Source organism: Littorina saxatilis, linkage group LG4 (assembly GCF_037325665.1).
Source record: "Littorina saxatilis isolate snail1 linkage group LG4, US_GU_Lsax_2.0, whole genome shotgun sequence".
NCBI lineage: Eukaryota > Metazoa > Mollusca > Gastropoda > Littorinimorpha > Littorinidae > Littorina > Littorina saxatilis.
This window is the reverse complement of record NC_090248.1, coordinates 53,839,866-53,854,315: the sequence shown is the minus strand read 5'-3', so window position 1 is coordinate 53,854,315 and position 14,450 is coordinate 53,839,866. Positions and strand designations below refer to the sequence as shown.

The following is a 14,450-nucleotide window of genomic DNA, read 5'->3' as shown; positions in this document are numbered from 1 at the left end:
ATGTGTTTACACAACTAGCACATTCCGGCAAGTGTCTATACTCAAAAGAAACTTTGGCAGTACTTGAAACAACCATCTGTCATACATGCGAAGTCAAAAATATGTGGGATGTAAGTCAACAAACCTGTGGCAGTTTTTAAAATATTATTTCGTGAAGATTTGAAAGTGTACTCAAACGGTTGAACTACGCCTCGTGCGTAGACACACATTCCTGAAAGTTTCAACGCAACCCACTTGGTCATTGCTAAAATACATGGATTTTAGTTGACTTGGGTATCCCTCAAATTTGACACATAAACATCTCATCCGTGAGATCGACACATACATCAGTAGGTACAATGGCACAACACTAGAAATATGCAAGATGGCGAAATAAAACAACCTGTTCTGGATGGATAATCAAGTTGACTTTCTCTTCGTATACAACAGTGACCCAGTTGTGCCTCAGGAATTGTCGTCGGCTTTTTAAAAGGTACCCGAAGTTTTTGTCACATCTCTTTGTCACGTCAAGGGTATCCTTATTTTGACGGCGTAAATGATGATGTTAAAAAAAAATGTGCCAGATAGCGAAGATGCGAGCCTTTAATGGCATAGACAGTTTGAATAAAATGACACAGGAATAAAAGTTTGAGTTGGGGTATGAAAATGGGTGCAATAATATTTTTGCACAGTTTAGATGCTGACAGTTTTCACAGGCATGCAAGCACATTTGCAGAGAGCTGTGCTCTGCAGTCCTTCTTAGCAGCATTTGCAGCGTTTTGTTGTACAGCTCTTCTTGCAGGCACACCTCATGAGTTCTCGGCACACGCTGGATACCTCTTGAAAGCTCGTCCAGAATGACTCCCACTTTCCAGCCTTGAACTGCCAGCCCACAGAGTTTGGAAGTCTAATAGGTAGATGGCTCTTCTCAATCTCATGTCCTGCAGCAGCACCTCACTTGTAAGGGGATTATGGTCAATTTGGCAGCTCTTTTTACTGAAGAGGTACCGTCTAGCACTGTTTACACCCAGTACGTTGCTGGTTTTGTCCTACAAATGTACACCAAAAAGCTCTTGTGCTGCCCTGTCAGTGGTACTCAGCTTACAAAGAGGAGCAGACAACCTGAAGAAAGTTTGAGTGACGTCTTCAAATGCTTGCCATACTTCCCAAGCCTTCTGATTCCCCAATACCATTGAAGAACGACATAGTGTCACAGCCTGTAAGGCTATGCAAAATGGGCAGACAGGGTGACTTCTCTTGGCCAATGGCTTTGGCAATGTGGCGATACACTTCACGAGCAGAAAAAAACGCAACACAGCTGGAATGAGAAGCAGACTGTCTGGCCTCCTCTACATCCATGGTGCAGGAAATCAGCCTGTGGTACCCTTCACACAAAAGATGAAAAGTGACATTTTTATTTGAATGTATTTGAATAATGTTTACTATCTCAGAGAGTCGGTCAAAGCCGGGTTAGCAAGTCTTCACACAACAGACCAAAATGAAAGAAAATTGTATTTCATGAATTCGTATAATTCTTACTGTTTCAGGTTAAAAAACAAACAAACACAGTTTCCAGTGACCCAACTGATTCTGGAATCTTTCTGACCGCTACATTTATTCGCTTCAAACAGTCGCTAACAGAATGTTGACCATAGTGAGGGTTCGTACGTCAAACCCATCAAATTCACAGAGGTCGCTTACAAATGATGTGCAAACATGTTCCAATTAATACAAATAAAAAAATCTTACTGTTAAGATGTATTAGGTAACAAACCTTGATACAGTAGTACTAGTGAAATCGGCTCCCTTCTGTGGCACCGGAATAAATGCAGAACGCTTGTTCCCAGGAACCGGCATGTGGTGTAACTCTTGTATATATCCTGTAAAAATAAAATTCACACCAATGCACGGTCAACTTAAAATAAGCAAAAGGATGAGAAACAAGCAACAAACCAAAATTGTAAAACTCAAAGAGCGGTACCTCTTCATTTTTCAAAACCACTTATCTCATTTGATTAGCATACACTGTATGCTTTTGTCTGTTACCTACTGTCTTTGAAAGTTTGATCACAACACTGTAAAGACATGGGCCTGGGGAGTGGAGTGTTTTTATCTCCAGCTGGTCATCCTACTATCTGGCCTACCCTCACCGTTTTTGACTCTACCCCTCCCCACCTTATGGAAGTCCTTAACGTAGGCAGGACTAATCATTTATCATACCATGAACAATCTCTTTCTCCTCGCCTTTTATTCAAAGTTCGTTTAATCTGTTTAAAATCACCAGCGTGGCGATCATGATTTCCTTACTTGTAATCAACAGATAGATCTAGATCTATCAGCATCAATCCAGCTTGATGAGCTATTGCAAGATTACTCTGCATTTCAGCGCTTCACCCGATGAATAACAGACCCCAGGGGAGAATTAAACAGTAAAATGATGTGACATTGGTGAATGGATGCGTATTCTTGAAAACTTACCTTCAGAAACGTTGTTTTCGCTCAAATCAAAACACGCAATGTTGCGGAGGCCGCCATCTTGAATTTTCATGCTGCGGATATATAAAATTCTAAAAACGATCAAATTAAATACCAGAACACAAAAATACCCATAAGAGTATTTATGTCATGCATGTGTTATCAGCAGACAACTTCTGGTGCATGGTAAACCATTGAATTTTACATTTGCTGAGTTGGGAATATTTACTGCTGAGCGCTTTTGGTACGAATTTCGTCTGCTGTAAATGCAGCCTTTTATTCCCTATCAAAGACAAAAAAAACGATTTCTGAAGTGGCTCTGTATCTGAAATCCCTTAAATAATTATAAGGAACAATACCACAAAGTATGATGTTTGTTGCAAGATGTGAATGATTTATGAGTGCGTCTGCAACATACGAGCCCCACTAATCATTATTTGTCCACGTTCCAACGAGGCACTACTTCCGTGAATCGGAAGTGCGGCTGTCGCGTACGACTGCCGACGTAAGGCAAGGCTCAAACCGGACGTGACAGTAGCCTGTGCACTAGCCAGTGACCCTACACTTCCGGTCGGAACCGGAAGAACAGCTGTCGCGGGCGACCGCTGTCATAGGACAAGGCTCGAACCAGACGTGACAGTAGTCTGTGCACTAGCAAGTGAACCTCTACTTCCGGCCGGAGCTGGAAGCGGCTGCCGCGAACGACTGCTGACGTAAATTCGGAAGCTGGCCAGAGCCGCCGAAGGCAGCTGCTCCTCGTACCCGGACCCGAAGTCCGAAACGCCACCTGAAGGGGACGGCTCATAGCCAAAAGAACCCGACAAATGACGCTGCGAGGAAAGGCCGTAAGCCGAACGCCCATCCTGCTGGCCATCGATGAAACTCTCACCCCTGACTAAGAGGAAGATGAGAGTCACCAACGACCGAAGGCAGCTGAAGAGAGGAGCTAGCGGCCACCACCGAAGTGGGTGGCTGCTGCTGTCCCAACAGAGGCAAAAAGCCTGTATGCCCAGGAGAACCACCGTATTCGAAATTCACCGGCGACACAACGGAAGCAGCGGGAACCGAACCGGAAAAGCCGGGAGGAGCAGGGAGTGCAGACGCAACAGCAGAACTATGCCATAGCTGGTGCTGAGGAGTCTGCAAGCCACAACCCGGAAGCCCTAGGCCAGAACCGGAAGTGACAGATGACTGTGCACGACCCGTTTGACCTACATTTCCTGCCCAGGCAGGAAGAGCAGCTGCCGGAAACGGCTGCTGTAGCAGGGCAAGGCTCGAACCGGAAGGGACCATGGGCTGTCCGCGAACCAGTGAACCAACACTTCCGGCCGGAGCCGGAAGCGAAGCTGCCGCGGACGGCTGCTTACGTAATTCGTAGCTCAAACCGGCAGGGACCATGGTCTGTCCGCTGTCCAGTGAACCACTACTTCCGGCCGGAGCCGGAAGGGAAGCTGCCGCGGACGGCTGCTTACGTAATTCGTAGCTCAAACCGGCAGGGACCATGGTCTGTCCGCTGTCCAGTGAACCACTACTTCCGGCCGGAGCCGGAAGGGAAGCTGCCGCGGACGGCTGCTTACGTAATTCGTAGCTCAAACCGGCAGGGACCATGGTCTGTCCGCTGTCCAGTGAACCACTACTTCCGGCCGGAGCCGGAAGTGCAGCTGCCGCGGACGGCTGCTGCGAGCACATACCTTGTGACGACCGTATCCCAAAAGGGACCTGCTCAGGTGCACTCCCGCAAGCGGTAGCCACCGAGCGCCGGCCGAGAAGAGAAACGCCTCCCTGTTCACCGCCTCCAGCACCAACGCCGAAGCCAGCAGGCTGGACAGGTGATCCGGAAACAACAGGAACACAGGAAGCCAACGACCGAGAGTCGCACACCCCCGGGAGGGAGGCAGAGCTGGAAACAAGGTCCGTCCACGCCATCTCAATTTCTGGAAGCAAAGAGGACAAAAGGCTAGCCACAGACGTGGTAGCGGTAATGCCCGCCGCCCGCGAACCAGACGAAGTTTCCTCCGGCGTCGAAATGGGCACCGAAAAAACGAAGTTAGTCTTCGGGTCAGAAACGTGAACCGTGGGGTTCCTAGCCGAAGAAGTAGAAGCCGAGGGCTTAGGTTTGCCAGGGCCTTAGCCCTTACTCTCGGCCTTAGCTGCTCGCTTTTTTCTCACTATCAGACATGCTGTCACGCGAGAAAACAAACTACTGAAAATACACAAGTCTCTAGGACGTTAAAACTTCAGCAGAATAAACTAGCACAAAGTACAAGTTACAAGCAGGTAAAAGTGCTACTGGTCAACGCTAAAAGTCCGAGCACGGACCCAAACTAACCAGCAAAATACACCACGTGTAAGCGAAAAATGGCGACCAAAATGGCGGCCACAGCAACAAACTACCGAGCAAAATTCACAAGTCCGCGGACGAGAAAATTCTCAGCAGAATGGCAAAGCAAACAACAACAAAATGGAACAATCTCACCGCTAGAAACAGCTATGAGCAGACGGGGAGCCGAGGCTGGTGGGTGTCAAGCAGACAGCAAACAACAGCCTAGGAGCGAAATCAAGCACGACCTGTCTCTCTGGCTGAAAGATGTCGAATGAGGGTGTCTCGTATTGGGTACGAGAGCTGTGGCGTGATGCACGCTACGGGAGGCAACCCAGGGTAGCAAGCTTGCTACTTTTTTGCTTGGGTTGCTTCCCTTATACTATAGACGGGATAGCGTTTTTTCAGTCTACCTAGCATCTCGACTGCGTCAATGCTAAATATGTGACTCGGAGTAAGAATATGTAATTTAATTAAAGTTTATGCAAGAACTCTTATGAAAATACAACGTCGCGTTCAATCGTCTTTAGCGCCATGGTTTGCTGTGCAGACGATGCAGAGATACTCGACTAATCAGAATCACATTAGGTATCGAGTTTATCTTCTTTCTTCCATGTACTTGATCATGTAGCGCCAGAACTGGAAGAAGAAGATGGAATTAACAAAAAACACTTTCTACGCGTGACAGAATTCTGCGAAAATGTAAACTGGTGTATTGTGACTAGCTCAGCCTCTCCCTTATTTTCCTGCCAGCCTGAGCCTGCCGCCATCAATGTTAAATGAAGCCAGTAGCTGTTAACAACCCTGTCTAGCAGACCTAAATGAAGCTCAATCATCACCAAATGTGCCATACTTAATGAACAAAGGATGTTGTGTATAACTATTATATTTATAACTTTATTCTGCAAATAAATACAACACAGAGCACATGCAGAAAATGCGAATACTCAGAGCATCCCGAATCACAAACTGTCAAACGTAACACAACACAGGAGTAAGCGAAACTGACCAAATGATGTCCAGGTACCACACACAGTTCCCACACCACTTTCTTTGTTACAGTTGCTGCTATTGTGACTCTATTCTGGCAAAAAAAATAATCCTCATCCGAATTTGGTATCAGGTTTTCCTTTTTTCTTCCATGTAGCACCGGAAGAAGAAGACAGATATCAATAAAAAAAAAAACGTTCTGCACATGACAGAAATCCACAAAAATGTAAACTGGTGTATTGTGATTAGCTCAGCCTCTCCCTTATCTTCCTGCCAGCCTGAGCCTGCCGCCATCAATGTTAAATGAAGCCAGTAGTTGTTAACAACCCTGTCTAGCAGACCTAAATGAAGCTCAATCATCACCAAATGTGCCATACTTAATGAACAAAGGATGTTGTGTATAACTATTATATTTATAACCTTATTCTGCAAAAAAACAACAACACAGAGCACAGACAGAAAATGCGAATACCTAGAGCATCCCGAAACACAAACTGTCAAACATAAAAAAACACAGGAGTAAATGAAACTGACCAAATTATATCCAGGTACCACTATTACACCACTTTCTTTGTTACTTTTGATGCTAAGTGCTATTCCTTCAAGCTGGCCAAAAAATAATCCTCATCTGAAGGATCGTCAAGTTTAAGCATACGGAAAAGGTTGCTTTCGATACATTATTTTTCTGGATAGAAAATTGCGCAAAACTGATTGATGTAAACTTTGTTAATGTTAGTCTGCACAAAATAAATGACAACAAATAAATACCTCACGAAACGGGGGTTCAAGCCCACAAAGCAACAAACTGACAGGTGGCTGTAGGAAGTACCTATACGTCTGCCAGCCTTACTGATCTCACATAATCATAATGATAAACTCCATATACTGACTATCTCCCTTCCCATCCAAAAATTAATGTTGTTGATCAAAGTTTGGGCCTGTATTCCACTCGTGTCGTCTCACTCTTCAAGTTGGTTTTTTTCACATACAAATTTTCTTGCACGCAAATTATTTCTTTTCTCATGCAAGGAACAAAACCAATCGTTGCATTTTCTGATAAATCGAATTTTAGGTGATATTCTGTCAGTGTCAAATTCCATCACAAATCTGCAAGATCTTGACATGCTTTTCTCCTCCTGGATAATTTCACCTCTTGAAATTGACGGGGCAGCAATCAGTCTGGAGTTGGTTTAGGCAGAACCCGGCTGCCATCCACATGTAACAAACTGTAACTGGTTTCACAGCCCAGCCAGCGAACTGGTTAAACTACCGACAGTGTCACAGTACCGTCCTGTCATCGAGTCAGACAAACTTTTTATTTCATTCCCGCAAGCGTTTGAAGTAACTATAACCTTAATGCCAACCTTGATTAAATTGTAACGGCGCATGTTAGTCACTTACTCTGCTTCCACTTGCTCGTGGTCAGCTAGTAGGACTTGTCAGTCAGTTGACAGTGCACTTGAAAAAGGCATCATGGCAGCTGCATCTCTGTGCTGTGGTCTACACCTGTTGCGACCCATCTCGTCATCGGCGCTTTTCCGGAAATGACCTGCGCTTTGTTGGAATTCCAACAATGGCCGCCATTGTAGGAATTCCAACTTTGCGCTACGCGATTCTAGAAATGTACCGCGCGCCTTGTGAGAAATCTGCTCTTTCTTAGAATGCGATGTAAAATGATACAAGTCATGATTGCCAATGATGATCCTTGCCTGTTTTAAAGGGATCAATGCTTAGTCTTGAAAAAGCAGATGCATTGTATAACGCACCAAACCAACCGAATTACAAAAAGCCAAAACACTTTTGATAACTTCGGCGGACTGTAACAACACAGTTCAACGACCCATCCCACTCGACCAAAACGCACCAATTTTACGTAATTTTTAACGTTTCAGATCTTACATTTTACAACAACAAAAACACAATAAGAGTGTTCCGATATAACTTTTCACTGGTAACTATCGATTGTAATAACTTTTTACTCTGTATTAACTGATTATATATTAAACTCACACAGTCTCTCTGGGCTGTAGAGACAGCATTACGTCCCTTTACTGAGTAGGCTCTTGTCACTGCAGGGTAATCTAGGCTCTTGAAACGTAATGTGCAAGTAGGCTGTGCGCTATATTGATGTGATTGATTGTTGCAAAATGTTGATTCAAATTAAAGATGATTTAAGCCTGTTGTAACAAACTAACACTCTACTATGAGAAAAAAATAATTGTGTTCAAAATAGATCGAGACAGCAGCAACTAGCTAGCTGCATGCGGCGCCGGCTGAGTGTCACTGAGAGAATTGTTACACAGTGTACCCCCACACCCCCAATTCAAGACTTCCCCTGTATAAGATCTTGCTTTTTCATATACCTTATTCATGACCTGTGAAAAGGGTATACTTTTTTTGTGCCAATCGAAGGGTTTCCATTTCTAGAACGAGGCAGCTCGTTTCCGGAAATGCGGCGCTTTGTTGGAAATCAAATGAGGTTTCGGGAAATCCCGATTATTCCAACTCTGCCCCGGATTCTTACTTTGCGCCCAACACACCCAAACAGAGTAGTTTCCCTTACGACGTCTTTTCGCCTAAACTGCTGGAAAAAACCGGATAGGTGCCCGAAGAACAACAAAACCTTCTTCGCGTGTTATGCTTTAACAAATTAGCGTTGAATGGTTACCGGCTTTTAATCTGCATCTGCATCTGCATGGGTAACGCCGGTGTAACGATTACATATTTCCCCCGTGGTCCCCCTCGTTACTATACTGAAATGTTGTTTTCTGGCAAATCAGTAAGAAGTGACATTATTTAAGGATGAAAAGCGTGTCAGTTTCTTGAATGTGAAGAAAATGTGTGGTCAATTTTAATAGATTTCATCCCAAAACTCGATTTCTTCGAAAACGTGTACCGAGTGGTTACGTCCCTTGAATAAGAAGGGAAACATTTTAGGATGAATCAAATTTCTTATTTAAATACAAAAAATTGGTTGGACTGACAAATTTGGCCCCATGAATGTAAGGTACCTGAGGTCGCTCATCAGATCTATCGAAGGGTCAGTGTTTTTTTATTCAGTGTGGAGTTTATACAAGATCAACGAGCCCGAGAATCATCGAAATATGACCACGGGGAAAGATGTCATCGTCACACCGGCACTCCAAAACTTTGGCTTAGCCGGCTGTACCGGCGGATGGGATAGACTAGTCCATGAAGTGACTCTGTGGAATAACCAATGTTGACATTCCACTAAAGCTGCAAATGTTTATACGGGAACAGCGCACACACTGACACCGCACACACACACACACACACACACACATGTGCACTCACAATGACACACTGACTCTGGCACACACACATACACTGACACACACACTTACAAACAAAGAAACAAACAAACACACACACGCACACACACACACGCACACACACACACACACACACACACACACACACACACACACACACACCGTCCCAGTGCCAGCTGGGTTACGGACACAAACATGTATTAACGAAAGCAAGGCCGGGCCGCTATTATATATAAAAAAAAAACGCTGGCGCTGGACCCGAGTACTCTTCAGACTGGCTCGCTCCCCCAATATGAAAGTTTTTGTCTTGTGCACGTGGATTAAAAAAAAAAAAAAAAAAAAAAATTTATTTATTCACAATTAAAAAAATTATTAGAGTAAAATAAAACATTAAAACGTTCATAACAAACAATAGTAAACAAGAATTAAAAAAAAAATTATTTTTTTTAAAAATAGACCGCCCGTGCCGGGAATCGAACCCGGGTCACTTGGATTTAAAAAAAAAAAAAAAAAAATAATTTTTTTTATTTTTATTTATTTTACACAATTAAAAAAATTATCAGAGTGAAATAAAACATTAAAACGTTCATAATAAACAATAGTAAACGAGAATTTAAAAAAAAAATAAAATAAATATAGACCGCCCATGCCGGGAATCGATCCCCGATCACTTTGGCCATAGACTCTCTCGTGCTCTCTGTCTCTCTTTCACCGAGACCAAACCCTGCATTGTAATTTCTTTGCCGAGACCATTTCCCCACCCGTTGTCTGGCTTGCACTGAAATCATGCTTTTCTCGTCACTGCGTGACGTGTTCGCCGCTCAAGTCTCCCCTTTAGTTCAGGCTGTTCGCAAAGCGACCAGCCTCCCACCGCAAAAACTCCCACCGTTAAGAGTGGCTTTTGTGTTTTTTGGGGCATTTAGGTCCCAGGTAACATTATGAAGTTTTAATACGATCAATCGGACCTATTATCAAGTTAGTGTATCAACTTTTGAACGAACTGCGCCCAGTAGTTTCCCAGCAATAAGCTGTTAAGTCGAGACAGACAGACAGACACACACACAATTAAAGTCTGCTGGACCCTAGTACTGCGTACTCGGGGATAAATATGAGAACTGTTTGAGCACCTTGTACAAACACGGCAGAACGGACTAGTGCTGTATATTACCAAAGCACGAACATGTCAAAGTAGATTCAGTATTAATGGCTGAAACGAAATAGATATTTGCTGCCTATTAAACTGTTTGAAAACAATGTACATTATGACATTGCTTGCTATTGCACTTTCTGCAAATATGGCAAAATAGAATACTGCTGGTTATTCAAGTTTTACTAAGTCGCCACCCACCAGAGAAAATATTTTCAGTTTAGAGTGAAACCCGCCCAAGCAGACAGCAACTGCACCTTAAACGCTGACTGACAATGGGTGGCTTCCCAGGCAGCAACAGATCTGGAAATTATCTGAGGGGCAGATGCCAGTTGCCACAAGTTGTACCATATGTCAACAGTCTTATGGCTACCACATGGCAACAATATGTCATGACTTACACGATCTGACCATGACCTGCGGCATATCATAGCCAGCTGGATTCTTGGTTAGTTATATACACAGCTTATACATGTACTGGGAGAAAGACAGGTATGTCAGGAGTTGGAAATAAAGATGTCTGTTTAAACGTAATTGTCAGGGGTGGGACTCTTGTGATGAAAAAGAGGAAATCCCTTTTCTCTAGGGGGACTCAGTCGGGGGCATGCTCCCCCGAAATATTTTTAAATGGTACATTAAAATCTGTGCAATCTGGTGCATTCTGAGACTAAAATTCAACTCGTTTGGATCAGGTAAATAAGACATTCTCCTCACTCCCCCCCCCCCCCCCCAAACAAAAAAAAACCCCAAAAAAACAAACACCCAGCCCACAAAAAAACCCCACTTTCACACAACCGGATGGTAACATTGTAATGGTGCATGCTTACTCCATTACTGGCAATAGTAGGATCCAAGTGACGCCCCACTATGCATTGAAGCTCAAAATGACTATTAGTTATCAGGAGTTTTCAGTCAGCACAATTTAACTCTCAAGCCTCCAGTGTTCTGTTCCATCTTCACTTTTCTCCATAATTATCAATCAGTCAACAAGTTATAGATACTGTGATGTAATGGGACGCGGAAAAATTGATTACTCCAGCGGAATACGTAAGTTGTGTCCGCGGAAATCCACGGATTCTCGGAAAAGTCCCACCCCTGCCTTGTAGAGAGGTCTTCGAATCAGTGAGAAAGATCGTACAGAAAAGGGGGACTGGGCAAGTCATTGATCACTGCTTCAGGCCATCACACGGTCTGGATGTCGAAACTTAAGCACTGCGCTGAATATGGTAATCCCCTTGTCACGTTCAGCTTGATTTCTGTGTGGTCTTGAGTCCTGAGATTGTCAGAGGGCATCCACCTTCACATCTCTGGGATTGACTGACCACTGTTGACAGCGAGGATAGGGAGAAGGGTTGGGGTACATTTAAGGTTAGTGATCGATGCCCTCTTGCTGCAGTAGCGATTATCCTTGAAGCAGAAAATCAGGTTGATTTCGCCCCCGTGGCTCTCATGGATTTGTCAGGTGTGGGGTAAAACTTAGGGACCAGAGGTATGATTTCTAAAACATGTTTTAACATTTTTATTTTGGAGGGGGTAGGGGCGAGGAAATGGACACTGTGACATATTTCAATTAAATGGCAAGCCCGGCGGTAAATACACACACACACACACACCGTGACGCGCACACACACCAATACACACACACGCGTATATATATAGATACATATTCACAACAGAGAGAGAGAGAGAGAGAGAGAGAGAGAGAGAGAGAGAGAGAGAGAGAGAGAGAGAGAGAGAGAGGAGAGAGAGAGAGAGAGAGAGAGAGAGAGAGAGAGAGAGAGAGAGAGAGAGAGAGAGAGAGAGAGAGCAAGCAATACATTCTCTATGAAGCTCGTACAGTGGAACTCCCCTTTTAAGACCCCCTAATTTAAGACCACTTTCACACAACGAAGGTAACATTGTAATGGTGCATACTTACTCCATTACTGGCAATATAGTATGATCCAAGTGACGCCCGGCCAATGCATTGAAGCTCAAAATGACTATCAGTTATCAGGAGTTTTCAGTCAGCACAATTTAACTCTCAAGCCTCCAGTGTTCTGTTCTTCACTTTTCTCCATATCATTCAGTCAACAAGTTATAGATACTGTGATGAAATGGGACGCGGAAAAATGGATTACTCCAGCGGAATACGTAAGTTGTGTCCGCGGAAATCCACGGATTCGCGGAAACGTCCCACCCCTGCCTTGTAGAGAGGTCTTCGAATCAGTGAGAAAGATCGCACAGAAAAGGGGGACTGGGCAAGTCATTGATCACTGCTGCAGGCCATCACAGTGTGGATGTCGAAAAGCTCTGCGCTGAATATGGTAATCCCCTTGTTCAGCTTGATTTCTGTGTGGTCTTGAGTCCTACATATTTTATTTTGTATTTTGGAGGGGGTAGGGGCGAGGAAATGGACACTGTGACATATTTCAATTAAATGGCAAGCCCGGCGGTAAATACACACACACACACACACCGTGACACGCACACGTAAACACACCAAAACACACACACACGTATATGATACATATTCACAACAGAGAGAGAGAGAGAGAGAGAGAGAGAGAGAGAGAGAGAGAGAGAGAGAGAGAGAGAGAGACGTAAGACATTTTATTGATTAAACAGGCACTGACAAGGTTCGTTTCAACGGGGAGGGGGGGGGGGGGGCGGTCAGTAATACATGCCGTGTGTTTGTATTTATGGACAATCACCCGGTTTTATCTCTTTCTCTCTAACATATACAGAGAGAGAGAGAGAGAGAGAGAGAGAGAGAGAGAGAGAGAGAGAGAGAGAGAGAGAGAGAGAGAGAGAGAGAGAGAGAGAGCAATACATTCTCTATGAAGCTCGTACAGTGGAACCCCCCTTTTAAGACCCCCCAATTTAAGACTTTCATTTTTCAAATTGTTTGTTCATAACCTCTGTAAATCTACCTCCATTTTTAGACTCCCTCCTTTTTACATTTAGTCAAGTTTTGACTAAATGTTTTAACGTAGAGGGGGGAATCGAGACGAGGGTCGTGGTGTATGTGCGTGTGTGTGTGTCTGTGTGTGTGTAGAGCGATTCAGACTAAACTACTGGACCGATCTTTATGAAATTTGACATGAGAGTTCCTGTGGATGAAATCCCCGGACGTTTTTTTCATTTTTTTGATAAATGTCTTTGATGACGTCATATCCGGCTTTTCGTGAAAGTTGAGGCGGCACTGTCACGCCCTCATTTTTCAACCAAATTGGTTGAAATTTTGGTCGGGTAATGTTCGACGAAGCCCGGACTTCGGTATTGCATTTCAGCGTGGTGGCTTAAAAATTAATTAATGACTTTGGTCATTAAAAATCTGAAAATTGTAAAAAAAAATATGTTTTTTATAAAACGATCCAAATTTACGTTCATCTTATTCTCCATCATTTGCTGATTCCAAAAACATATAAATATGTTATATTCGGATTAAAAACAAGCTCTGAAAATTAAATATAAAAATTATTATCAAAATTAAATTTTCCAAATCAATTTAAAAACACTTTCATCTTATTCCTTGTCGGTTCCTGATTCCAAAAACATATAGATATGATATGTTTGGATTAAAAACACGCTCAGAAAGTTAAAACGAAGAGAGGTACAGAAAAGCGTGCTATCCTTCCCAGCGCAACTACTACCCCGCTCTTCTTGTCAATTTCACTGCCTATGCCGGGCCGTGAGCGGTGGACTGACGATGCTACGAGTATACGGTCTTGCTGCGTTCAGTTTCATTCTGTGAGTTCGACAGCTACTTGACTAAATGTTGTATTTTCGCCTTACGCGACTTGTTACATTTAGTCAAGTAATGACTAAATGTTTTAACATCGAGACGGGGAATCGAGACGAGGGTCGTGGTGTATGTGTGTGTGTGTGTGTGTAGAGCAATTCAGAGTAAACTACTGGACTGATCTTTATGAAATTTGACATGAGAGTTCCTGGGTATGATATCCCCAGACGTTTTTTTCATTTTTTGGATAAATATCTTTGATGACGTCATATCCGGCTTTTTGTAAAAGTTGAGGCGGCACTGTCACACCCTCATTTTTCAATCAAATTGATTGAAATTTTGGCCAAGCAATCTTCGACGAAGGCCGGACTTTGGTATTGCATTTCAGCTTGGAGGCTTAAAAATTAATTAATGAGTTGGCTCATTAAAGTTGTCATTAAAATCGATTTTTCGCAAACAGATTTAAAATTGAGTGCATCATATTCTACATCATGTTTAAGTCTTAAAATGTGATCACAATTA

The 14,450-nt window shown here is 43.5% G+C and overlaps 1 protein-coding gene across 6 annotated transcripts in view; it reads right to left on the bottom strand.

Annotated features, from left to right (window-relative positions):
- Positions 1–14,450, bottom strand: part of LOC138965086 (gastrula zinc finger protein XlCGF57.1-like) — a 115,490-nt gene that overhangs the window by 68,384 nt on the left and 32,656 nt on the right. For 2 of the 6 annotated variants that reach the window (XM_070337218.1, XM_070337216.1), the window contains exon 1: positions 7,166–7,291. The exons of 1 other annotated variant lie outside the window; for it this stretch is intronic. The gene's annotated coding sequence lies outside the window, so the exon portion shown is untranslated. Of the gene's footprint in view, positions 1–7,165; positions 7,370–14,450 lie in introns of those variants that run through there. 3 more of the 6 variants (XR_011455294.1, XR_011455296.1, XR_011455297.1) reach the window with 3 other exon arrangements.